We start from the raw sequence: 26,568 nt of genomic DNA on the forward strand, positions 1-26,568 counted from the left end.
AATGACTTTAAATACATATAAAGATCTACAAATTACTACTATGATAACTTCTAAATCCCCTACTTAATCTGACTCCCAGTTACACTTTTGTTAAGGCAATAGTAAGACACCTAGATTTAAAAGCCCCAGGCAAAGTAAATGAAATCCTGAGCAATCGAATGCAAAGTAAGTTCTCTTAACTTCAGTCCCTGAAGGCAGCAGCTTGGTACATACAAACTGAAGGCTTTTCACACTTGTTGAATCTTAGACTGCCTTCCCTTACACACAGCCTTCACTCCTTTATACATATTTTCCTCTTTGTATGCCAATTCCCATTGTTTCATTATGTCTTTTGAACTTTACCTCATTACTAATAAAATGTCTCTCATAGCACTAAGTTTTACCTGTAATCTTTGGGAAAAATAAATAAACATACTATTTGTTACTACTTCTGCTGGCTAGGTATACATTACACTTTTGAATTCAAGCCACACCAGTTTGTTTAAGAATGCCAGTTGCCCCCTTTACATTTTACATTCTAAAACTTCCCCATGTTTGCCTAATTAACATTTCAAACCTAACTTCTCTTCTTGCATCAAAGCACCCAGGCAAGCTGCCTCCATTGGCTGTTTCCCAGCTGTGCCTGCAGAAGCAAGGGGAGAAAATTAATGCATGGCAGTGACCTGTGAAATAGGACACAGTACTCACAGCATGGTTGTGTGATGCATCTTGCACCACTGGATCCTCACTTTGAAGAAGACCTCCGACCTCGCTGTCAGCACAGGACTGGTCCAGATCATCACTGGCCAGCTGGATGGCTCTGTTTTCAAAGTCCATGAGGACATTGATTTCGGTCATTTTGCCACTGGTCAACGACCTCTCCCTCGTGCGCCAGCTTGTCCCGCTTGAATAGAGATGGAGAAGGTGTAAGCAGGATGCCTGCAAGGCCAGACGATAAGTGTGCTTGGCCTGTGTGGGTGGTGAGTGGTCCTGTGGACAGGATGAGAACAATGACAGTGTGTGTGAGAGAGTGAATGGTCATATACCTTAAACTAGCAGTGAGTGAGAACCCTGTGGATGTGTGATGGGTTTGAGAGTGTGAGTTGAGAGATGAGAAGAGTGACTTACCCTGGTGGAACAGAAGAGGTCATTCATCCACTTGCGGAACTGGGTAGCTGTCCTCTTTCGAAGGTTGTTGGTGTTGACCACCGCCACCACCACCTCCCAACTCAAAATCGTGAGGTTGCTACCCATCCTGCGGCCAGAGCAGGAGTAGAGAACATCCTGGCGGGCCTCCCCAGCATCCAAAAGGCACTGGAGAGACACATTGCTGAACCTGGGAGCTGCAGTCATCTTCAGTTTCAGGACCATGTCGTCTGTGCAGCAATGGAGGTCTGGAAGCACTGAGATGTGTGCTTACAGCTGCACTTTAAACATCTGGGATGCAGCGGCAGGGCGATGCCGGGCGGGAGAATGAACCCACTCCACATGGAAATGGCGTGTTTCCCAGGAATGCATAAATAATGTGGTGGGCTTGGGATAATACAGTGTAAAATCCCGCCATTGAGCCCAATGGTTCAAATGTCATTTTATTCACCTGCTACCGCACTTAGTGCAAATCTGGGAAAATTCTAACCATTACCACACTAGTGGGTGACTGAGACACAAAGCCCAGGATCATGAAAGTCCTGTGTTATAGCAGCTGCAGCCCCTTTTTGGACATTACAATTGGCCTCAGTTTTCTTAGAGTTCGGAGGATGAGGAGACAGCCAGAGTTCCCTACTCCTCATCCAATGGCCCATGTTGAGGTGGATTTGTGTGCAATCATGCATATTGCTATTTTTGAAGTTTTTGTCGACTTGAGCAAATTGTTTCTACACTCAAAGGAATATAGGAATTATAAATAGACCAGAACACATCTAACTCATCTGTTATGACCGATGCAGTTGGCAAAGCAGATTTATTTAAAAATCCCAGAGGGAACTTTAAACAGCTGTCATAACCTATAATTTTAAGTGTTATGTTTGAGATGCGACTCTAAATTCAGCAGTTAGACCACCAGTTCTTGAGGCTTTAAATTAAACTAATTGAAACATATTAACTTACACAGGTTAAAATATATACACATGGCTTCAAATTACTACTATCATAACTTTTAACAAATTCCCAAACTAATCTCCTTTAAGGCAACAACAACCCACGGACTTAACCAAATACCAGGCAAAGCATTTTCACCTTACAAATTCAAAATGAGGCTCTTGGCACTTTGCATCCAGTTGGAGGCTTGCAGCTGCCCTTTGGTCTCACATTGCCTCTGCTCTGCACATCCGCAAACTGCAGAAGATATACCTACCACCACTGATTGTCTCGCCAGCCTCTTTGAACTTTGCCTTTTAACAATGAAATCCCTTTCATAGTACCAATTTTAATAGTAATATAAACATATTGCTTGGTAGCTGCTATGAAGATATCAGTTTAAACCGCACTTCTTGAATATTCTGTTCAAAAGATGCAAATGCACGCTATCTCTCTTACATATCAAAACTAGTACCCATCAAAGCACCCAGACCAGCTGGCTTTAATCCAGTTAAGACACATCTGAGGACTAAACTATTTTAAAAGAAAAATATTTTCTAAAACATTATACACATTAATAGCTTCATGACACACCCTCCATCACCCTGATAGTCTCATGGTGTAATGATGATAGAGTTGATGATTAGTGACAGCAATCACTCTCTACTAATCAGCCTGCAACAGGACCAGGGATAACATGAGAAAAACTGCAATGGTAGACAGCTTTGGGAATCAAAGCTCGAAAGCAACAGTATACTCTATCTTTGTTCTAATGCTTTTTCTTGGAGTCAAAATGTGCTAGAAAACTATCACACACTGCTACCAGCTTAAACCACCTATGGAATATTGGCAATTCCCACCACTCCAACCTAGCAGTGGATAGATGATATCATGAAGGTGCAAGGCAACAATGAACATGTATGGGTGACCCACAACTAGAAAAATCACACATCTATGACAGAGAATGATGCACAGTTCATGCAAGTGAGGGAAATGTATAAAATTAGGTGAAGGACCAAGTTTCATATTGCAAAATATTATCAAGGAAGCAAAGAAAACGTACTTATGAAGAAGTGGCAGCTATGTGACGTGACATTATGTTTGAATTTAAAACAAGAAATTGTAGGTTGTAGTTTTAAGTATATGCAGTTGCTAAACATTTGGTAAATAGGAAAATAGCCATTCATTTTCAATTTTTTTTATGTAGCAATTGCTATAAAAGTTAATAAATACTTTTGTTAAAGATTTGACTCAGTCTATGAAAGGGTCAAAAATTTAGCTCAGCTAAAACAGCTAAAAATCTTTTGAGAAACTCACACACTGTTATGATCCCAGCTGATGTTACTACTGGACAAGTCAGATCCCAGGGTAGAACCTGGCTTGATAGATCTTAATTTTTATTTTTTGTTTAGAAAAGTGGAGAGTGGCTACTGGACAGAACCAACTGATGAACTTTTAACAAAAGAATAAAACATTTATTAAACAAGAAAAGGTGAACAATATTACAATACTCCTTCGCCCACACTTATACCTTTACAAATATATACAGATTCATAAGGATAACACACGTTACAAAAACTATCTTATAATCTAATGTTCACGGTCCATGTAAACCAATAGGTGACTGGTGGTCAGACACACCACACTCTGAAACCAAATGACGGATACCACTCCAATCTTGTCACACGGTGAGCCAACTGGTCTCACTCTCTTTCACAAGAGGGTTTCCAATCTCCACTCTCAAAGAATTTGCTTTGGAATCTTCTCCCAAACTACACTTTCTCTCGGATGCCTTCCACAAGGGTCCGCCTCCAGGGTTTTGATATCTCCTTCTGATGTTCCTCTCCTCTGGATGTGCACTTAAGCTTTGCCTTCCACACTTCCTCTCAGATACTCAGCTGTGCCAACAGAACACCACTGCTTCATGTACTCATCGTGAAGAGTTACAGACCTTTGGTTGTCTCCATGACTCTTCTGGCTTCTTGCAAGTCTATTTTGCTTTAAGTCTGCTTCGTACAGCTTTCCCTCTTTAATTTGGAGCCTTTACCTCTGCTCCTTACCTTAACTTCACTGAACAGGACCTTGTTCAGATTCCTGTTCTTCTCCCTTCACTGTCTTCCTGGGACCTTTCCCTTGTTCCACTCTCTGATTTTGGGACTTTTCTTTTCATTCTTAGGAACATGCTCCCTGCTGTTCCCCATCCTGTGTCTAGCTTCTCATGGCACCTGCTTCCAACTAAACTAAAACTGCTGTTCTGTCGCTGTGGGTCCCCCTGTTGCTAGCCAACAGCACAGTTTTTTTTAAAATTTCAAGAATCATAAAACCTCATTAGAATGCAGGTATACAAACAAACTGCTCCAGAGTTACAGGCATCAGTTTAAAGTGAAACTAGAACTCAGGTTTCCTTAACACACAAATACAGAAATAGAAATTAAACTTGAAGCTATAGCTTATTCCTAACCCACAAATACAAATACAAATACAACTTACTTAAACTATATCAAGTTCCTAACAACACATACACAGGTGCAAAGGCCTTGAGAACAGGATTTTCCAGACCAGGAAACAAGAAAACAAGATGATAACATTACATCTGCTATTTATAAAAATCATCTTGTTTTGTTTCTAAGGAATTGCTTAAAACAAAGTGGTCTAACAGTAAGACATACAATGGTACGTTATTCTAAAAGCAACAGATTTTCTTTATATTAGGAACATAAGTAAACAAGTCAAATTTTGCGGGACCATCATTGGGTCGAGACCCTAGATAGGTTTCCGCATAGCTGAGACAAAGACAGCAGAAACTATGCTTCATACTTTTGATTGTGAGTATAAAACTAGTTATTATTTGTTTGAATATCCTACTTTTATTCTCTAAGTGGATTTGAAGTTTGCATTTACTATATTTAGATGAATTAGTTTATCTTGCATTTATACTCTAATATTCAAAACATTACTATAATGTAATCCAAAATGTAATCTTATAATAAAGTATTATAAAGTAACCACTATAACAGGTTGTAGTCTTAATCTGTAAACCTCATGGACTCCAACACTTCTAGAATTTTTAGTTATAAAATTCTAAGTTCTAAGAGGGGTTATTCTTTAAGAGAGATAATTCTGCTATAATTAACCATGTATGCTTTATTCTGAGGTATCTTTGTTAGTCTAAATACTCCTGGAAGACAGGATATTTTATCTTAAGACCAAGTCAATAGCTAGCAGAGCTGATTTAAGCTCTTATGATGATTTAAAATTTCATTCATTTGAGGATTTAAGCTATCAATAAGTTTGACTGAATAAATTTACCTCGCTGGGGGTAGAGATAGCAGAACCCTAACACTTTAATCCCTAGATTTTGCAGTCAAGTGACCGTGCTTGCTGGTGAGTTTAAAGAAAGCTGGCCACAAAGATCTAGCCTTTCCTGATGTTAATCAAATTCTGGCATTAACTTTATAGATTTCTGGTGTCCAGCAGCAGTGATGTCATCAAAAGGGCCAAGCAGAAAGTCACATTGATGAATTCTCAATGACAGCAGTACAGTAAGTAAAATGTCTGGAATATAATTCACATTTTACTAATTGTACAGAAGGCAAAATAAAGATGAAGGAACACATATGGGATTATGATGGAAATTGAAATATTAAAAACATTGCAAAAATATATTAAAAATCTATGGAATTAGAGAATGGAGAAATTTGACATTTGTTATGATCCTGGACCAGACCACCAAATCCTTGGTATGATATGGTTAGGAACCAGTAACTTATACTTTAAAGTAGACAACATTGAGATCCCAGGTATTACTAAGAGAATAGAGCCAAAAGCTTCCAGTTTTGAAGAAACTAAATAAAACTTTACAATACTAAGTCAAAAAAGTAAAACAATTTACAATAACTATCTTATACTCTAACATTTAAAATTAACATGAGGTACATGTGAATGAAGAGCAAAACTGCGGTTGAACATGCTACACTGCATAATAAATGGCAGATGCAACCAAGACAGATCCTATATATTTCAGAGCAAACTGCCCAGAAGTCAGCGTCCACTGTGAATTACACAATCCTGTTAAACTCTGTCTTCCTCATGAGGGATTCCAAGCTTTTCACTTTCAGAGATCAAGTCTCTGAATTCTTTCAAAGACATTCTGACTCAGATTGTCTCAATGCCTGTACACCTCCCAGGGTTTCAATCTCACCTCCCAAACCTGCATTCCCCTGAATCACCGAGCCTGCATTCCAGCACTGAATCACAAACAGAATTTCAGCTCTTCATCCACACCAAGGAGAACCCCACTGCTTTAAAGAATTAACTTTGCACCAACAGCACAGAGTCACCAACTTTCCACTGTCTTTTCAGCTCTCCAGGGTTTCTCCAAGCCCCCATTACTTGGACCCTGCCAACCGCAGCACTTATATTGCCTGAAACCTTTTCCTTTGCTCCTCTCACCAGTAATTTCTCTCCACAGTGTTTCCTACTGGAGGTCTCCTCATGGTTGTCTCTTCCTCTCAGTGGTCGGCTTCCAATGGCTCCTTCCCTACTTTTTTCCCTTTCTCTCAGGGAACTTTCCCTGTCCACTCTCCCTGTTTCAGGACTCCTCTGGTTATTGCACCTTGGGTCTTGTGATTGGATTTTTGTCCTGTTTCCCCCTACACTGGTGTTTGTTCCAAGAATTATATGTTGAGGAAGAATGAATGTAAAATTAGCCTGTACCTTAAAACAGGTTTATTTCCAAAACAGCAAAGCAAAGTCCTTCCTTCCTTCTTAACAGAGATGCTCTAGGTACTTGCCCCAGCCTGAAGATCTTGCAATGCAGAACTGCACATGTGAAGCCAGCTCCTGATCCGCGCATGCGCAGAAATGTGTGGTCTACTGGAGCTGGAGCCCTTGGCCTCTGGCCAAGTTAAGGTAAGTTCCTATTTCTTGACAGAGTCCACAGAAATAAAATTGGTCTTTCATGGTCAGGGATGTTGTTCAGCACTTCTGATTCTCTGTACACAGCTGGAGCATTTTGGTCACCTTGAGATAAAGGCCAGAGGTTTATTGGCTCTTTTGGCTACTGTTCTGTAGCTATGTACTAGTTCAACTTTTGGCTCATGATTCACCTCCTAGAATATTTGGCATGATGGGGAAGCTATCACTGCCCTTCTATTCAGGCATCCAGCTAAATTTTGCAGAACAGGTCCTGGTGACAAGCATGGCTTCATACTGGTGTCCTGCTTGCCTGTTCAGAGGAGTAGGTTAGCTTTGGAAGTCTCCAACTCTACCGAGTTGTGTAATTATCCACTATCATTCATGACTGAGTGTGGCAGGACTGCATAGCTTAGATCTGATCTGCTGTGTCATGAAATTATAATGTTTTTCATAATATTATTGTGGTTTATTGTAAAGTAGGTTTATGGGTGTGAGTACTTTGGGTGTAGATGGTTCTGTCTGTGTGGTTTAATTAAATTAGGGTCAGATAGGCTGCAAGCTTGAAATTATCAAAAGAAGTTAGGGGTAAAAGGCATTTGAAATGCTAATAAGTAATGGATGAGGGCTTAGCATGTAGGGTGTGAAGGAAATTTGCATTTTTACATGTGAAGGAGTTGTTTGGATTTCAAATGGATGATAGGATGTTTACAACTAACAAGATAAATAGGGCAAGGTTATTATGTTTATTTTTCCCGAAAGGTACTGACGATATTGACAACAAGAGAGATTTTTTATATTATGGTAAAATTACATTTTCAAAGGCATATAGAAACATATATAAGGAGTGAAGGTGATGTTGTGGGTCCATGTAAGATCTAACAGAAGTGTGTAAAACAGCCTTGGGGAAGCCTCCAGCTATTTTTGCAAAAGTTTGCTGTGTCCAGAGGAGAAAAGCCTTTGGAATTCCTCTGTCCAGTGGGTGCTGTGGTAAACTTGCTATCTTGCTATTTAAACTAAAATCTATTTTTGACTGTTGCCTTAAAGGGGTTGTGTCTGTTTAATTAGAAATTTTGGGATTTGTTATAGTATTAAGTAATTGTAATCTTATGCATGTGCTTGAAATATTTTCTTTTGTTAATAAATGCTTTAATTTAGTTTTTAAAAAATCTCTAAAGGTGTTAGTGGACTCATTACTTCTGAATTCAGTGCCTAAATCTTATCATAATAAATAGAAATTGCAAATCCATTGTGATAGCATGGCCAGGTTTCCCTTGTAGATTTGGTCCAATTGGCACACATCACCTGCCACATCATAATAGTTGGTTGTGGGATTGTTTAGTTCTGTCTATCATATGCTGCTTCCATGTTTAGCACACAAGTAGTCCTGTGTTGTAGCTTCAACAGGTTGACACCTCATTTTTAGGTTTGCCTGGTGCTGCTCCTGACATTCGCTCCTGCACTCTTCATTGGATCAGGGTTGATCCCATGGTTTGGTGGTAATGGTAGGGTGGGTGACATGCCAGGCCTTGAGGTTACAGATTGTTGTTGAGTACAGTTCTGCTGCTGCTGCTGATGATGGCCCACAGCACCTCATGAATGCCTAGTCTTGAGTTGCTAGATCTGTTCGAAATCTATCCCATTTAGCATGATGGTAGTGCCACACAACACAAAGGATGGTATCCTCAATGTGTAGAGGGGACTTCGCTCCACAATGACTGTGCAATGTTCACTCCTATCAATACTGTCATGGACAAATGCAACTGTGACAGGCAGATGATGAGGATGAGGTCAAATGTGTTTTTCCCTCCAGTTGGTTCCCTCAACACCTGCTGAAGACCCAGTCTAGAAGCTATGTCCTTAGGACTTGGTCAGCTCATTAAGTAGTGCTGTTACTGAGCCACTCTTGGTGATGGGCATTGAAGTTCCCCATCCACAATACATTCTGTGCCCTTGCCACCCTCAGTGCTTCCTCCAAGTAGTGTTCAAAGTGGCGGAGCACTGATTCATCAAATGAGGGGGGATGGTATGTGGTAATCAGCAGGAGGTTTTCTTGCCTATGCCATGAGACAAAGACTGGTGTGGGAGGAGTGGCTCTGGTTTGTGGGGCACTGGCACTAGTATTGGGGAAAGTGGGATCTGTACCACTGGGACAGTCTACACATGAACTGTGCTGGGGCTGGTGTCCTCATGAGCCGTTTAACTGGGGAAGTAGGGAGGGTTTTAAACTGAGTAGTCATGGCAAGTGTTCAAATTTGGAGAGATGTGGTAAGCCAAAGAGTAGAGATAAGGCAAGAAAGACAGGTATTAATATGGGAAATGATAAACAGACTGTGACAGGAAGGGACAGAGAGTACAATTCTAAGACTAAATCAGCAGATAAGGCTAGACTCTACAAAAATAATAAAAGGGCCAAACTAAAGGCTCTGTATCTAAACACATGAGGCATTTAAAACAAAACAGATGAACTGTTAGTGCAAATAGAACTAAATAAGTATGATTTGATAGCCATTACAGAGGCATGGCTACAGAATGACATAGATTGGGACCTGAATATTGAAGGGTATGTGACTTTGGGAAGGACAGGAAGTTAGAAAAAGGTGGAAAGGTGGCTCTGTTAATTAATGATGATATTAGCACATTAGAGATGGATAACCTAACTTCAGGAAACCAGAACGTAGAAGTGGTTTAGGTTGAGATGAGGAATGATAAAGGCAAGAAGTCACTTGTGGGAGTGGTGTACAGGCCTCCTAATTGTAACTACACAGTAGGACAGAGCATAAAAGATGAGATAATGGAAGCTTGCCAGAAAGGTACAGCAATAATCATGGGAAATTTTAATCCACATATAGACTAGAAAAATTAGATGGGAAAAGGTAGCATAGATGAAGAGTTCATAAAGAGTTTTCGGGATAGTTTCTTAGAATAGCACGTTTTGGAGCCAACCAGAGAACAGGCTATACTAGACTGGTGTTAAGCAATGGGATAGGATTAACTGATAATCTCATAGTGAAGGCACCCCTAGGTAGCAGTAATCATAATATGGTTGAATTTTACATTCATTTTGAGGGTGAAACGAGTGCATCCAAGACTAATATTTTAAACTTAAATAAGGGAAATTATGAGGGTGTAAAAGCAGAGCTAGCTGAAGTGAACTGGCAAATGAGGTTAAGGAATCTGCCAATAGAAGTTCAGTGGCAGACATTTAAAGGGATATTTTAGAATACACAGAATATATACATTCCAATGAGAAAGAAAAATTCCAAAGGGAGGGCCCACCATCCGTGATTAACTAAAAAAGTTAAAGACAGTGTCAAACTTAAAGAAAAAACATATAATTACACAAAGACAGGTAGCAGGTCAGAAGACTGGAAAGAATATAAAGAACAGAAAAGAATGACAAAAAGGTTAATAAGGAGGGAACAATTAGGGTATGAGAGGAAGCTAGCCAGCAACATAAAGATGGATAGTAAGACTTTCTATAGATATTTAAATAAGAAAAGAGTTAACAAAGTGAGCATTGGTCCTTTAGAGAGTGTGCCTGGGGAATTGATAATGGAAAGTAGGGTGATGGTGGATGAATTAAACAGGTATATTGCTTTGGTCTTCACTTTAGGAGGGCACAAGTAATATCCTGGAAATAGCTCTAAATCAGGAAATGGAAGGGAGGGAGGAACTCGGGAAAATTACAATCACCAGGGAAGTGGTATTGAGCAAATTGTTGGGGTTGGGGGCTGACAAATCCTCAGGTCTGGATGGACTTCACCATAACGTCTTGAAATAGGTGGCTTGTGAGATAGTTGATCCAGTGGTTTTAATTTTCCAAAATTCCCTAGATTCGGGGAAGGATCCATTAGATTGGAAAATGGCAAATGTAGATCCTTTATTCAAGCAGAAAGCAGGAAACTACAGGCCAATTAACTCAACACCTAACATAGGGAAAATGTCAGAAGCTATTTTTAAAGGTGTTACAACAGGGCATTTAGAAAAATTCAAGGCAATCAGGCAGAGTTAACATGGTTTTGTAAAAGGGAAATCATGTTTAACCAATTTATTGGAGTTCTTTGAAGGAGCCACATGTGCTGTGGATAAACAGGAACCAGTGGATGTACTGTACTTAGATTTTCAGAAGGCATTTGATAAAATGCCACACCAAAGGTTATTGAAAAAAATAAAAGCTCATGGTGTAGGCGGTAACATATTGGCATGGATAAAAGATTGGTTAGCCAACAGAAAGCAGAGAGTTGGCATAAATTGGTCTTTTCCTGGTTGACAGGATGTGACGAGTGGTGTGCCACAGGGATCACTGTTGGGGCCCCATCTTTTTACATTTTAGATAAATGAATTGGATGAAAGGACAGAAGGAATGAAGGCTAAATTTGCTGATGACACAAAGATAGGTAGGAAAGTAAATTGTGAAGAAGATGTAAGGATGCTAAAAAGTGACACAGACCAATTAAGTGAGTGGGCTAAGATCTGGCAAATGGGGCATAATGCCGGCAAATGTGAAATCGTTCATTTTGGCAGGAAGAATAAAAAGGAAGTTTATTATCTAAATGTTGACAGATTGCAGAGCTCTGAGATTCAGAGGGATCAGGGTGTTCTGGTGCATGAATAACAAAAGGTTAGTATGCAGGTACAGCAGGTAATTGGGAAAGCTAATAGTATGTTATCATTTATTGTGAGGAAAATTAATTGCAAAAGTAGTGAGGTTATGCTTCAACTATACAGAGCACTGATGGTACCACATCTGGAATACTGTGTCCTGTACTGGTCTTCCTATTTAAAGAAAGATGTAAATGTATTGGAAGCAGTTCAGAGAAGGTTTACTAGACTAATACCAGGAATGGCAGGTTGTCTTATCGAGAAAAGCTGGACTGGTTAGGTTTGTACCTACTGGAATTTAGAGAGGAAGAGGCAACTTAAATGAAGCCTTTAAGATCCTGAGGTGTCTTCACAGGGTGGATGTGGAGGGGATGTTTCCTCTTGTGGGAAAATTTAGAATTGGGGTCACTGTATAAAAATAAGGGGTCGCTCATTTAAGACAGAGATGAGGAGAAATTTTTTCTCTCAGAGGGTCTTGAGTCTTTGGAACTCTCTTCTTCAAAAGGCGATGGAAGCAGAGTCTTTGAATAATTTTAAGGCAGAGATAGATAGATTCCTGATTGCCAAGAGGGTGAAAGATTATCAGGAGTAGGCAGGAATGTGGGGTTGCCATTATATTCAGATCAGCCATGATCTTATTGAATGGTGGAGCAGGCTTGAGGGGCCAAGTGGCCTACTCCTGATCCTAATTCCTATATTCGTATGACTTCATGGGGTCCGGAGTTGATGTTGAGGACTCCCAGGGAAACTCCCTCCTGACTGTGCCACTGTGCCACCACCTCTGGTGGGTCTGGCCTGTTGGTGGGTCAGCACATCCCAGGGATGGTGATGGTGGTGTCCGGGACATTATCTGTAAGGCATTATTCCATGTGTATGGTTATGTCAGGCTGCTGCTTGACTAGTCTGTGGAACAGCTCTCCCAATTTTGGTACATGCCCTCAGAGGTTAGTAAGGAGGGTATTGCAGGGTTGACAGGGCTGGGTTTGCTATTGTCGTTTCTGGTGCCTAGATCGGTGTAAGGTGGGCCATCCGGTTTCATTCCTTATAGACTTTCTAGCAGTTCGACACAACTGATTGGCTTGCTAGACCATTTCAGAGGGCATTTAAGAGTTTACCACATTGCTGTCGATCTGGAGTCATATGTAGACCAGACCAGGTAGGGACAACAGATTTCCTTCCCTAAAGGACAATAATAAACAAGATGGGTTTTTACGACAATCAAGAATGGTTTTAAGGCCATCATTAGGCTTCTAATTTCATTTTTTTTCCTGATCAAATTCAACATCCACTATGGGATTCAAACCCCCGTCCCCAGAGCATTAGCCTGGGTCTCTGGATAACTAGTCCAGTCTCCAATGCTGAGAGCTCTTACTGTACAACATTTACTGCTTCAATATATACGTAGAGATTGTTATGTTGATTCCAATGTTGCCACTTTCAGTAAAGAAACTGCACAATGATCCTATCAGCCTGTTAGTGATTATAATTGCTGTGACACTACCCTCATGAATTTATTGAAGAGTTCTTCTCAAGGCAATCAACAAAAATAACAGTGTTATACACACATACAGGAGTAGAAAATATTTGAGTAAAAATTATTAGCATCCATTAATATTCAATCAGAATTTTTTTTTAAGGAAATGATTTCCAAAGAAAATGAATTAGAAATTTTAAAGCATTACCAATAATTCATTAATTCAGTTACACATAAGTCAGAATTTTGCATTCTGCTCTGGATCATTACAACCAGCCATTCAATAATTTTCATGGAGCTTTATATAAATAACACCTTTGCTTATTTGTAAAAACAGTAAGTAAACAGTTTAACATCAGCAATTGTGCCAGGCATCGTATTAATGAACATAAAGGCTGCAATTGATTGTGCATGTTGACATCTAAACCTGAGTGATTTCTGCTAGCACTAATAATAATAAAAATGTTGCTGTAATATAAAAGCAACTGTAGATCGATGTCTCAGGTTTTCCTTTCAGCTGTTTGTGTGATGGGGGCTTTACTTGTACTATTGTAATCATTAGTGACAAAAATGGAATGCTTATCTAGTCAGGGTCATATATCTAAATATATTTAAAAAGCTATGTGACAAATCAATTTTAAAATGACAGTTTAAAATGTATCGACAGAAAAATCACAGGCTACACATATTCTCTAAAATAACTTTAGAAATGGTGATTCAGGCAAAGTAAAGTTTGTGAGGTAAATTATCTCCCCATCTGCCAAGTAACCAGCCCAGTAGCAAAACATCCCTATTGTCATTATAGTGTGATTACAATGAGCAAGGATTGCAATGTCATCAGCTGGACTTGATTGCTTTAGATCATCTGAAAAGACAACATCTCCTTTGGAATTATTAATTTTCTTCTTACACCAATCCATTCCATTACTTGTCACTGCAAAAACGTCTTTGTATTTATTTCTGAAGTAAGCCATTAATGTATCGAAATATTTCTTATCAGCTACGATCCTTTCCATTGGTTTGGCATAACAAGTATGTAATCTCTCTTTGAATATGAACACCAACATATGTCACATTCTTTCGCTCCCCACTAACGTCTAAGGAATATGTTGGTTAGTTCTTTTATAAATTCAGGAAAGTTGAACTCATGGATAATTTCTTCTTGAACATGATGATAAAAGGTCGAGGAACATGGATATCCTGAGAACATAATATAGTCTCCTAGTATACTAAGGTACTCGTCATCCATCTAGGCATGGAGCTTATAGCCTTTCCAATTTATCCTATTTCTCACATTGTCATGGAGAGTCGGAAGTGTAATTTTGAAAATGGAGACAGGTAATTGGCCATGGCAGGCAAAATATATACTTGGTGACCATTCAATTTTGCCAATGCGTATAATGTTGCATACTCCCCCATCAGGTTGCCAAGTCGTCCATCAGAGTTAATTGTCCAAATTCTTTTTAAAGAAGTGTTCACTCTTTTGGAGTCTTTCTCTGTTTCATGTTCCAATATCATATTTGCAGTTTCAATAAAGGTAAGATACCTGGCTGTTATGTTACCATGTCTCATATCTCATATCTGTAGATTATGGCAGCTAATGTTATTGCACAGAACAATATTAAAAAGACCAGTATTTTCTTGCTTTGCCAAACCCTGCTTAAAGGAACCACCTCCACAGCTTCCACCGATTGTGATTCTATGATTTTGATTTCTTCAATTAATGCGGAGTTTCTGAAAGTCCAGAAATTGCTCATTATTATAAAATCAATGATGAAGGATAAGTCCTCAAAATCTGCTGATGGGTTATTCCTGTTTATGAAACTACTTTTGAGAAATACATAGGATTCATTACTGATGAAATTGAGGGCATAACAACTTAGTACAAACAGATATAAAGTAATATGACAGGCGGGTAATGAATAATTAGCATCATGATTGGCATCACACCAAGGCTTGGGGAGAACATCTTAGTTGATGTGTTTAGTATGTGACATGAACTGAATCGCAAAGTTCCGGATTTGATAGATTTAGAGACAGAGGCATTCTAGAGAAGGAGAGGGGCCTTTATCCTCTTCTCCCTGAGGAGTGAAGACCAGGATGAAAGTGCATGTGAGCTTGACAGAATAATGGGTTTCCTGATAGTGCACACATGTGGTTTTGAGGGCCTCTGGTCACCACATTACAAGAAGGATGTAATAGCTCTGGAGAGAGTGCAGAGGAGGTTTACAAGAATGTTGCCAGGGTTAGAAAAGTATAGCTACGAGGAGAGATTGGATAGGTTGGGGTTATTTTCCTTAGAACAAAGAAGGCTGAGAGGTGACTTGATTGAGGTGTACAAAATTATGAGGGGAATAGATAGAGTGGGCAGGATAAAATTGTTTCCCTTGATGGAGAATTCTAGAACCAGGGGACATAGATTCAAGATAAGTGGCAGAAGGTATAGGTGGGACATGAGGATGAACTTTTTAACGCAGAGGGTCGTGGGCATCTGGAATTCACTGCCCAAGTTGGTGGTAGAGGCAGAAACTCAACTCTTTTAAAAAGTACCTGGATCTGCACCTTAAGTGCTGTAAGCTGCAGGACTATGGGCCGAGTGCAGGAAGGTGAGATTAGAAAGGGGACCTGGGTATCCTTGGGATGGCATGGACAACATGGGCTGAATGGTCTCCCGTGCTGTAAATTTCCTATGGTTCTATGGTTTATATGTGGCAGAAAGGACCATTGCCAGTGGTAGTGCACAAGAGAAAAGGCTGCTGCAGCTACAAAGAGTCATGCACTAATCCAAACAGATGGTACACAACAGGTACCTTCAAGCAACAAGAATGGCCATCCAGTGTCCCATCAGAAACAGATACATGGGGCGAGTGACAAACCAGAAAATGACGATGATATGCAGGATGAGATTAAGAGTGGTGAACACATGTTTCACACCATCAATCTCATGGAAAACATTGAGGCCATCACATTGTCTGAAGTGTTTGCCAAGATTTGAATTAACTGTTCTGAGAAAGTTCATAGCTATTTGTTATTGAGCAAGATTGACACAGGTGCAAGTGCCAACGTACTATCTCTGCGGATTCTAAAATACATGTAACCATAGACATGGAAGGCCATGATGAAACCTAATACTGTGCAATGTTTGACGTACAACAGATCACTAATTCCATGTGCAGGTTCCATAGTCCTGGAGTGCAAATCCAATAAATCCTCCTGGTTGCCGCATATGTTCAATATCGTGAAAAGTAAAGATCCAGCGATCACAGAATGCTATGACCTCATATTAGTAACAGTCCATGGAATCCGTGAGACCTCACACAGCAGATCAACCTCAGAAACTGTTCCTCTCAACTCAGTTCATAGCCTAACATCAAAATATTCAGAATGTTTCAAGGGAGCTAAAGTGTTATGCTTTGTGGAGAATGCAAGTTTGTTAATTGATCTGGTACATTTTGTGCAGCGCATATCCCAGCAGCTACGAGAAAAAACAGCAAAAGATGCCACACTGCAGCAACTGTGGAAAACCATCATTGGAGGATGGCCTGAATTAATTCAGCATGTCCATGAACACAAGAGGCCATTTTGGCCTGACTGAGATGTGGTAGGCATCTCCCGGGGAGTCATTTTTAAAGGCTGGTAGGTCATCGTACTGGAATCTTTGTGGCCTGATATTCTTCAACAACTTCATCACTCGCGCCTGGGCATGGATCAGATGAGAAGATTGGTTGGGTATGAACAATTACATTGAAGTTGTTGTCAAGAAGTGCAAGGCATGTTGAGAGCATATGCCAAGTCAGCATAAAGCACCATCGATGAACTCTCTACCCATCCTTGATCCAAAATTGCATCTGACCTCTTTCATGTCCAATGGCACTGACTTCATTGTCATTGTCAACTACTTTACCAAATGTCCCATTATTCGACAATTGTACAATATGTTAAACAGAACTGTTGCGCACAACTGTTGCACACACTCTAAGTGCTATTTTCAGTCTATTTGTTGCGCCTAGAGAGATCATTATGCATAACAGTAAGCCATTCCAGGAAATGTGTGAGAAGTGGAATATCAATCACAATACTTCTGCTCCTCATTACCTTGGATCTAATGGCCTAGCTGAACAAATGATTCACATGGTGAAATCCCTAATTCTCAAATGTAGACAGACCCAGCAAGATCTACACATTGCAATGTTACATCTGAGAGTGAAACTCTTAAAAGGAACTATTCCATTGCCATCAAAGCTCATGTTTGGCAGACCGGTGCCAACCAATTCACCTACCCTTACCCATTCTACTCTAACAGAAACTAGAGAGCAATTTTAAAATTGCAAGAGAAGATGACCAATGTGCTGTATAAAATTTGGGTACACAATCGCCATGTTTACAGTTGGGACACCAAATTTGCAGTCTGAATCTCACAGAACATACATGGCAACCAGCCACAACCGAGGACAAATCAGATCCATTCTAGCTCCTCAACCACCGTACAGTCATATTGCATCAAGGACAAGACCACAGACGCAACCAGGAACAACATCCAAGAATGATAATCCCATAGTTCACTGTGAGCAATTAAATACACCCCCAGACAAGGTTACCATTACAAGATCTGGGCGCACCAGCAGGTTACCTCTACCTTTAGAGACTCATCGATTCACCAGTCCTCTATATATATGTAAAGGCAACTAAACATGGACATGTATTGTAAATAGTTATACTTCTTTGGAAGGGGGGAAAGCATCTTTAAACAGGACATTATATGATATAAAAACATGACAGTGAAATGTGCTACGATTAGCAGCGCTACTCCTGGGTTTGTAAAGGAAAAATGCTCAGGATTCCCCAACAGTAACCTTTATTTTGAAGTGAATGGAAATTAGGTGAGCACAGAATCAGATTCAGCTGTAATACATTCCACATGATGACTGAGGTAGTGGAATGCAGCCAGCTGTCAGTTTGCCCTTTCTTTCACAAATACCAACTAATAGACAATAGGGCAAGTGACTTAGCGATAACTTGTGTTTTGTAAAATTATTTTAAAATTAGAAATACACAAATATTTCTTTAATAGGAATAATATTATGGCCCTTCTGTACAACAGTGAAACTCTGTTGACTTCATTAATAAACCAACTAACTCTAATTCCAATTTCTGTACGTAACACGTGAATAGACCTGGGGATATCAGAGAAGTATTGTGTAATAACAGTAATGTTGCAGGTTAAACAGTGATCATTCAATAGACACCCCAAATATGTGAAAATAACTGATTGTACATAAATCACAACATAACTTATGATTGTTTAGCGAACACAGCAAATGACATTATTTACCATTAATAGGGTATAATACTGTATATTTACAAACAATATGCCTTGTCATTTGTACAATGTAAAGCTTTGATCTACTTACTTCTATTACAAAAAGCTACAACCAAAAATACTGTTCAGAATTTGTTTGCGACATGAATACAAAAAGTGACCATAGTACTAACTAAATGTGCACTGAATAACTTGTATTATAAGACAAATTACACTTTGCTGCTACTAAGAAAAATACTTTGGCTTACTTCTGTTCATAAAGGTAAAATCCATGTCAGAATACAAATACCTCAATGTGCACATCATACAGGAAGTCCTCCACTGGTAGGAGCAGGCAAAAAGTTTTAAGGGAAGCTGAAAGACAATACACAAAGCATCAGGCTAACTGAAGAAGGATAGCGATCACTGCATTGGACAAGCAATCACTGCTCCTACCCCGTCCACTGGAAAGTCTCAAGGGCCCGTACAGACCTCACCGTTGAAAGACTAACTTATTGAATTATCAAGCAGCATCAGGTCTCCTTACCAAAAGACAGCAACTCCAGATCAGTTTGTTCTTTTACTTCATAGGACTCATTACTGACCACATCCTTAGCAGCCAGGGGCTCGACAAGGCCCCTGCAGTCTTTGACTCTGTGTTAAGAACCTTCAGCATGTTTTTTACTTCATCTCAGGAAATCGTTGCTGCAGTCACGGGTTCCACAAACCAATGGAAGCGGTCGAATTGCTTCTTTCTGCTTCATGCACTGTAGTTAGTTCTCGCCAACAGGAGCCTGCAACAGATGATTCCATTCCTGTTCGACTATTTCATGGAATTGGTCAGGCCAGACCAAGTATGCAAAATTGGCCTATCATCCCACAATGCACCAAGGCAGCGGCGAGGCCCACTCACCCTTTAGGCCCAAATGCACCACCCTCACTGAAGCCTGCCAAACTAGTCAAAAAGGCGGGAACCTGTGCCGCCACCATCTTGAAGTATTTACACTGCAGCACAAATAGATAACACAGGCAGAAACACTGCTCAAGGCAGCATAGAGTGCCTCGAACGTGGGAGGGCAGGGCATTTCCAGTAGTTCTGTTCATTTAATTCTCTAATAAGTGTAGAGAGCAAAGGATTGCTGCAACTCACGGCTCTCACAGAACATAGATTACAAACAGACATATGATATCTCAGAAGTACAAGATCATTGCCAAGGCTTCTGGTCAGTCACTTTAGAAGTCAAAGGATTTCCAACCTGCTATAAGCTCGATACGGGCACTGGGGTATCCATACTGGTTGATCATGTAACATGGCTCAACACAGTTCCTGCCTAGCTATCAAATATTAAACCCCAAGGTCCGGGGTGGGGGGTGGGGACTAATTTGCACATTAAGGATCAGATTACATCCACAAGGTGTGACAGATCACAGAGACCCTCTATATCTTGCATAATCAAAGCATCTTTCTATTCAACAGGAATGCGTGTATACAACTGGGCAAACTAGAGAAAGTAGATGAAGTCCTTCCACTGGACAACAGGACCACGTTCCATCAGGAATTTTCATGACTCTTCCAGGGGCAGGGTAAGCTAAAGAACAAATATTACATTTCATTGCTCCCAGATGCCATGCCGCTGTGTCTGTTCACCCCCCCACAAGGCTACCATATCCTCTAGTACTGAAGGTCAAAGAGGAACTTGACTGCATGCTGCACAGGGGTGTCACTTCACTGGTCACACAACCAATTCAGTGTTGTTTCCAGCTGGTTATAGTTCCCAAACCGAACGTTCAACTCAGGCATTGACCTCACACAATTAAACAAAGCAGCCTAGAGGGAAGTCCACATTGGTGTCTGTAGATGACAGCCTGGCAAAGCTTGCCAATAGCATCCACTTCACCAAACTCGATGCTAGTAGTGGAATTTAGCAAAAACCTCTTGACCAGGAGTCTAGATTGCTGACAACCTTTATCACGCTGTTTGGCCGGTTTTGTTTGAATCGCCTTCCTTTTGGCATCTCATCACCCCTGGGGATATTCTAGCGCACCATGTTCACAATCCTAGAGGGCAAACAAGGAGTCATCTGCCATATGGATGACGTCCTTATCCACCACTCCACAAGAGAAGAGCGTAACCACAGGGTCTTGGACAATGACCCACAATTTTCTAATGACCACTTCTGGAAATTCACTGCTAACAATGAGATTGCCCATATTATCAGCTAGCCCTGTTGCATTATCGAGCCACGCCTCTAGCTAATAGGAACATAGTATCAGGAGTAGGCCACTCAGCCTGTCAAGCCTGCTCCACCATTCAACACGATCATTGCTGATCATCAACCTCAATGCCTTTTTCCCACACTATCCCTATATCTCTTTATGTCATTGGTATTTAGAAATCTGTCAATTTCTGCTTTAAACATATTCAATGACTGACCTTCCACAGCCCTTTGGGGGAGAGAATTCCAAAGATTCATAACCCTCTGAGTTAAAAAAAATCTCCTCATCTTTGTCCTAAGTGGCTTCCCCCTTGTTTTGAGATTGTGCCCACTCGCCAACCAGGGAAAATATCTTACCTGCATACACCCTGTCTATCCCTTTAAGTATTTTGTAGGTTACAATGAGATCACCTCTCAATCTTTGAAACACTAGAGAATACAGGCCCAGTTTCCCCAATCTCTCTTCTTAGGACAGTCTTGCCATCTCTGGAATGTGTCTGGTGGACCTTTGTTGCACTCCCTCTATAGCAATAATATCCTTCCTAATGTAAGGAAACTAAGACTGCTCACAGTACTCCAGATGCGGTCTAACCAATGTTCTAAACAATTGAAGCAAGATTTCATTACACCTGTTCTCAAATCCTCTTGTGATAAAGGCTAACATACCACTATCCTTCCTAATTGCTTGCTGCACCTGCATAATAGCTTTGAGTGACGTATTGACAAGGACACCCAGGTCCCTTTGTACACATACACTTTCCATCTCTTACCATTGAAAAATACTCTGCACATATGTTCCTCCTACCTCACATTTTTTTCACATTACATTCCATCTTCCATGTTCTTGCCCACTCACCGGGCAGAATTGTCCCAGACTTGCACAAGTGCGGCAGCGGGCAGATAGAATGACATTTTACCCATCGGCCGCAATGGTGGGTATTCACGCCTTATCATCCCAAACCCGCCGCATTACTTATGCAATCCCGGGAAACACGCCGTTTCCATCACTTGCTCACCACGCCATCGCCTTGCTGCTTCATCATGCCGGGCACCATATTTAAAGTCCAGCTCTGCGCACACATCTCATCCTTCCAGCCCACGACAATTGCAGGGAAGATGTCCATAAAAGGCAAAAAGACTGCAGCCCCAGGTTTAATGACGCGTCACATCACTGGAAAGCCATTTCGACATCGTGGAGGCCCGCTGTGATGTCCTCTACCTCCGCTATGGCTGCAGGATGGGCAGCAGCATCACCAATCAGTGCCAATGCTGCACAGAAAAGGTTGGCCATCTAATGCAGATCGAGGATGAATGATCTCATCTGTGCAGCTAGCATATGGCAGCCAACTCATCACTCTAAACTCACACACTGTTATGACCAGTTGGTAAAGCGGAGTTATTTAAAAATCCCAGAGGGAAACTTTAAACAACTGTCATAACCAATAATTTTAAGTGTTATGCTTGAGATGCGAATCTAAACTCAGGAATCAGACCACTAGTTTGAGGTTTTACATTAAACTACATGAAACATTTTATTAATTTACACAGGTTAAAATATATACACATAGCTACAAATTATTACTATCATAACTTATTACAAATTCCCAAACTAATCTCCGTTAAGGCAACAACAACCCATAGACTTAACCAAAACACTAGGGAAAGCATTTTCACCTTGCAAATTCACAATTAGGTTCTTTCCACTGTGGACCCAATTGGAGGCTTGCAACTGCCTTTTGATCTTACATTGCCTCTGCTCTGCACACCCAAAATCTACTGAAGTTATACCTACCACCACAGATTGAATTTAAATTCTCATTGTATCACCAGTCTCTTTGAAATTTACCTTTTAACAATGAAACCCCTTTCATAGTACCAATTTTATTAGTAATATAAAAATATGGCTTGGTATGAGTTAGATAGGCATCAAGTTTTCACCCCACTTTTTGAATACTCTGTTCAAAAAATGCAAATACATGCTATCTCTCTGTTTACATCTCAAACTAATACATCAAAACACCCAGACTAGCTGGCTTTAATCCAATTGAGGCAGACCCACAAAATAAGCCTCTATTTTAAAATGAATTAATTTTTCAAAAAGTTATATACATTAATAGGTTCATGACATACACTCAAACCCATCACACTTTCACTGGCATCTCACTCACTGCCAGCTCAAGGGACATCACCACTCCTTCTCACATACACATCTCCATCTGGCCTCATCTCCTCTGGAGACTGCCTCCTTAGCTCTCACCATCTTGCGGCCACTCTACAGATCAACATGTGCCCCTGCACACATCCTGAGTTACCCTCCTTCCACAGTACAGTTCTCGTCCTGCAGCCTCTTTCCTTGCCTGAGGCCGTTTCTCCCCCTTCCCCTACAGCCATTGACAAACCACCCACATATGGCTGATCGGGTAGGTGGAGGTCTGCCATGAGGCCCCCTAAAAGTGATGTGATGGTGTCTGTGAAGCCTGGGGCTGATGACTGCAAATGTTGACCACAGCAAGGGAGTCAATCAAACATTGAAGTCCTGAGCAAAGTGCAGCCCACCAAGTGCATGTCACTTATGTGCTGCTGTGAAACAAGTCGGCGTGTTTTCCCGCCGACGTGGGCAGACGATCCAGCACAGGGGGATGAGTCCGGCGGGTAGGCCTAATAATGATATGCTGATGTATTACAATGAGGTTTCCGGTGTCCAATGGTGGGAAACGCGACCGCCATCAGCGGGCTGAGTGGATGATTGCAAACTGGTTTCATGGCTGTTGTGACCCTAATTGTGCCATATTTTCCGCTCACGCCACTGAACACGTCTGACGCATATGGGGACGGAAAATCCCGGCCACTAAGTCTGTCTAAATCCTCCTGAAGGCGCTTTGCATCTTCTTCACAATACATTCCTACCTAGCTTTGTGTCATTCGCGAACTTAGAAATATTACATTTGGTCCCCATATCTAAATCATTGATATCTATTGTGAACAACTGGGGCCCAAGTGCTGATCCTTGCGGTATCTGCAGCTTGCCAATTTGAGAATGTCCAGTTTATTCCTACTCTCTGTTATCTTCCTGTTAACCAATCCTTAATCCATGCCAGTATATTACCTCCTATCCCATGCGCTTTAATTTTGTGAATCAACCTCCTGTGGGGGACTTTATCAAAAGCCTTCTGAAAATCCAAGCATATTACGTCCACTGACTTTCCTTTATCAATTTTAGCTAGCAACATCCTCAAAAAACTCCAACAAGTTCATCAAACATGATTTTCCATTCATGATCCCATGTTGACTATGCCCAATCAGATCATTATTATCCAAGTGTTCATTTATCACACCCTTTATAATAGATTACAGTATTTTCCCTATTACAGATATAAGGCTAACAGTTCTGTAGTTCCCTGTTTTCTCTCTTTCTCCCTTCTTAAATAGTGGGGTGACATTTGCTATCTTTCAATCTGCAAGAACCAACACAGGATCTAAAGATTTTTGGAACAAGGTCACCAATGCATCCATTATCTCCATAGCTATCTCTTTCAACATCTGGGATGTAGAATATCACATCCTGGGCACTTCTCAACCTTCAGTCCCATTAATTTCTCCAATACAACCTTCCTGTTAACGCTAAGTTCCTTCAATTCCTCATTCTCCCTTGGATCTTTAATTTTGGGAGGTTTATTGCATCTTCTTCAGTGAAAACAGACGCAAAGTAATCATTTAGCTTCTCTGCCATTTCTCTATTCCCCATTATAAATTCTCCTGACTCTGCCTGTAATGGACCCACATTTGTCTCAGCCAATTGTTTCTTTTTATGTCCCTATAGAAGCTTTTACAGTCTGTTTTTATGTTTTTTGCTAGTTTACATTCATATTCTATTCTCCCTTTCTTTATCAGTTTCTTGGTCCCCCTTTGCTGCATTCCAAAATCCTCCCAGTCCTCAGGTTTACTAATATTTCTGATGGCTTTATAGGCCTTTGCTTATCATCATATGCAATCATTAACTTCCTTTGTTAGCCACAATTGACTGACTTTTTATTTTGGGTTTTTGTGCCTTGAAGGAATCAATAGTTGCTGTCAACTATGTAAGAATTCTTTAAAGACTATCTATTGTCTATGCACCATCATACCTTTTAATATATTTTCCCAATCCACCTCAGCCAATTTGCCCCTTATACATTCATAATTTCCTTTATTCAAATTTAACACCCTGGCTTCAGATTGAATTACCTCACTTTCAATTATAATCTAAAATTATATCATATTATGGTCACTCATTCCTATAGGTTCTTTTACAACAAGATTATTAATTAGCTCTTTTTCATTACATAATACTAGGTCTAAAATAGCTTCTTACCTAATTAGTTCCTCAACACACTGCTCTAGAAAACCATCCCTAACATACTGCAGAAACTCATCCTCCATAGCATTACTGCTCATTAGGTTTATCCAGTCTATAGGCAGATTGAAGTCACCCATGATTACCCATGCTACAGTCTTCGCTAATCTCCTGCTTAATGTCATTCCCCACACTCCCACTACTGTTTGGTGGCCTATAAACAACTCCTACCAATATCTGCAGCCCCTTGCTGTTTCGTAGCTCCACTCAAACAGAGTCCACTTTTGATTCTTCCAACGCGAGATCCTCCCTTACTAATGTACTGATCCCATCGCTTATTATTAGTGCAACACCACCTCCTTTTCCTTTTTGCCTGTCCTTCCTAAATGTCGAATATCTTTGAATATTCAGTTCCCAGTCTTGATCACCCTGTAGCCACATTTCTATATTGGCAATTAGATCATGCCCATTTACCTCTATTTGTGGCTTTATTTCATCTACCTTGTTGCGAATGCTGCATGCAGTCAGGTAGAGTGCCCCCAACTTTGTCTTTTTGACATTATTTGGCATTATTCGGTATTCTTAGCCTAGTTTCCATAATCTCAACCTTTATTTTGGGGGTCTTCTAATTTCTCTTGCTACTTTTCTACTTCCCATTACCAGCTTTACTTCCTTCCAATTTGAGCTGTCCCTCAGGTTCCTATTCCTCTGATGAGCTAGTTTAAACCCTCCCCAACAGTACTAACAGAGCTCCCCGTGAGCACATTAGTCCCAGCCCTGATAAGGTGTAACCTGTTCATCTTGTACAGGTCCCACCTACCCCAGAAATGGTCCCATTGGCTCAGAAATCTGAATGCCCTCTCTCCTACACCAATTCTCCAGCCACATGTTCGATCGCTGAATCCTCTTATTCCTATGCCCACTAGCACATGGCACTAGGAGTAATCCTGAGATTACTGCTTTTGAGTTCCTGCTTTTTAATTTCCTTCCTAGCTCCACAAATTCTGCTTTCAGGTCCTCATCCCCCTTCCTACCTATGTCATTGGTACCGATGTGGACCACGACTTCTTGCTGTTCACCCTCTGCCAGAAGGGTGTCCTGCAGCCAGTCTGTGACATCCTTGGCCCTGGCAGCAGGGAGGAAACACACCATCCTGGAGTCAGGTTTACTGCCGCAGACACACCTGTTTGATCCCATGATCTTCCACTCTGCTTCCTCCCCTCCCATGTAGTTGAGCCATTAGTGGTGCCATGGACTTGGCTCTGACTGCACTCCCCTGGGGAACTATTGCCCTCACCAGTATCCAAAATGGAAAACTGATTGGCAAGCAAGATAGGCTCAGGGGACTCCTATACTACATGTCTGGTTCTCATAGGCTGCCTGGTGGTCACCCATTCCCTCTCTGCCTGCATTCTCCTAGCCTGTGGGTGTGACTACCTCCAGAAACGTGCAGGGAAGGCGGTGGCATAGTGGTATTGCCACTGGACTAGGACTCCAGATACCCGGGGTAATGCTCTGGGGACAGGGGTTTGAATCCCACCATGGCAGATGGTGAAATTTGAATTCACTAAAAAGTCTGGAGTTACAAGTCTGATGATGTCCACGAAACCATTGTTGATTGTACTAAAAATCCATCTGGTTCACTAATATCCTTAGAGAAGGAAATCTGCTG

General features: G+C 40.8%; 1 pseudogene; it reads right to left on the reverse strand.

Moving 5' to 3' along the window:
• Positions 1-13,740: 13,740 nt before the first annotated feature.
• Positions 13,741-14,566, reverse strand: LOC121268952 (annotated as a pseudogene).
• Between the last annotated feature and the right edge of the window lie 12,002 nt (positions 14,567-26,568).

The sequence above is a fragment of the Carcharodon carcharias genome, chromosome 23 (assembly GCF_017639515.1).
Source record: "Carcharodon carcharias isolate sCarCar2 chromosome 23, sCarCar2.pri, whole genome shotgun sequence".
NCBI lineage: Eukaryota > Metazoa > Chordata > Chondrichthyes > Lamniformes > Lamnidae > Carcharodon > Carcharodon carcharias.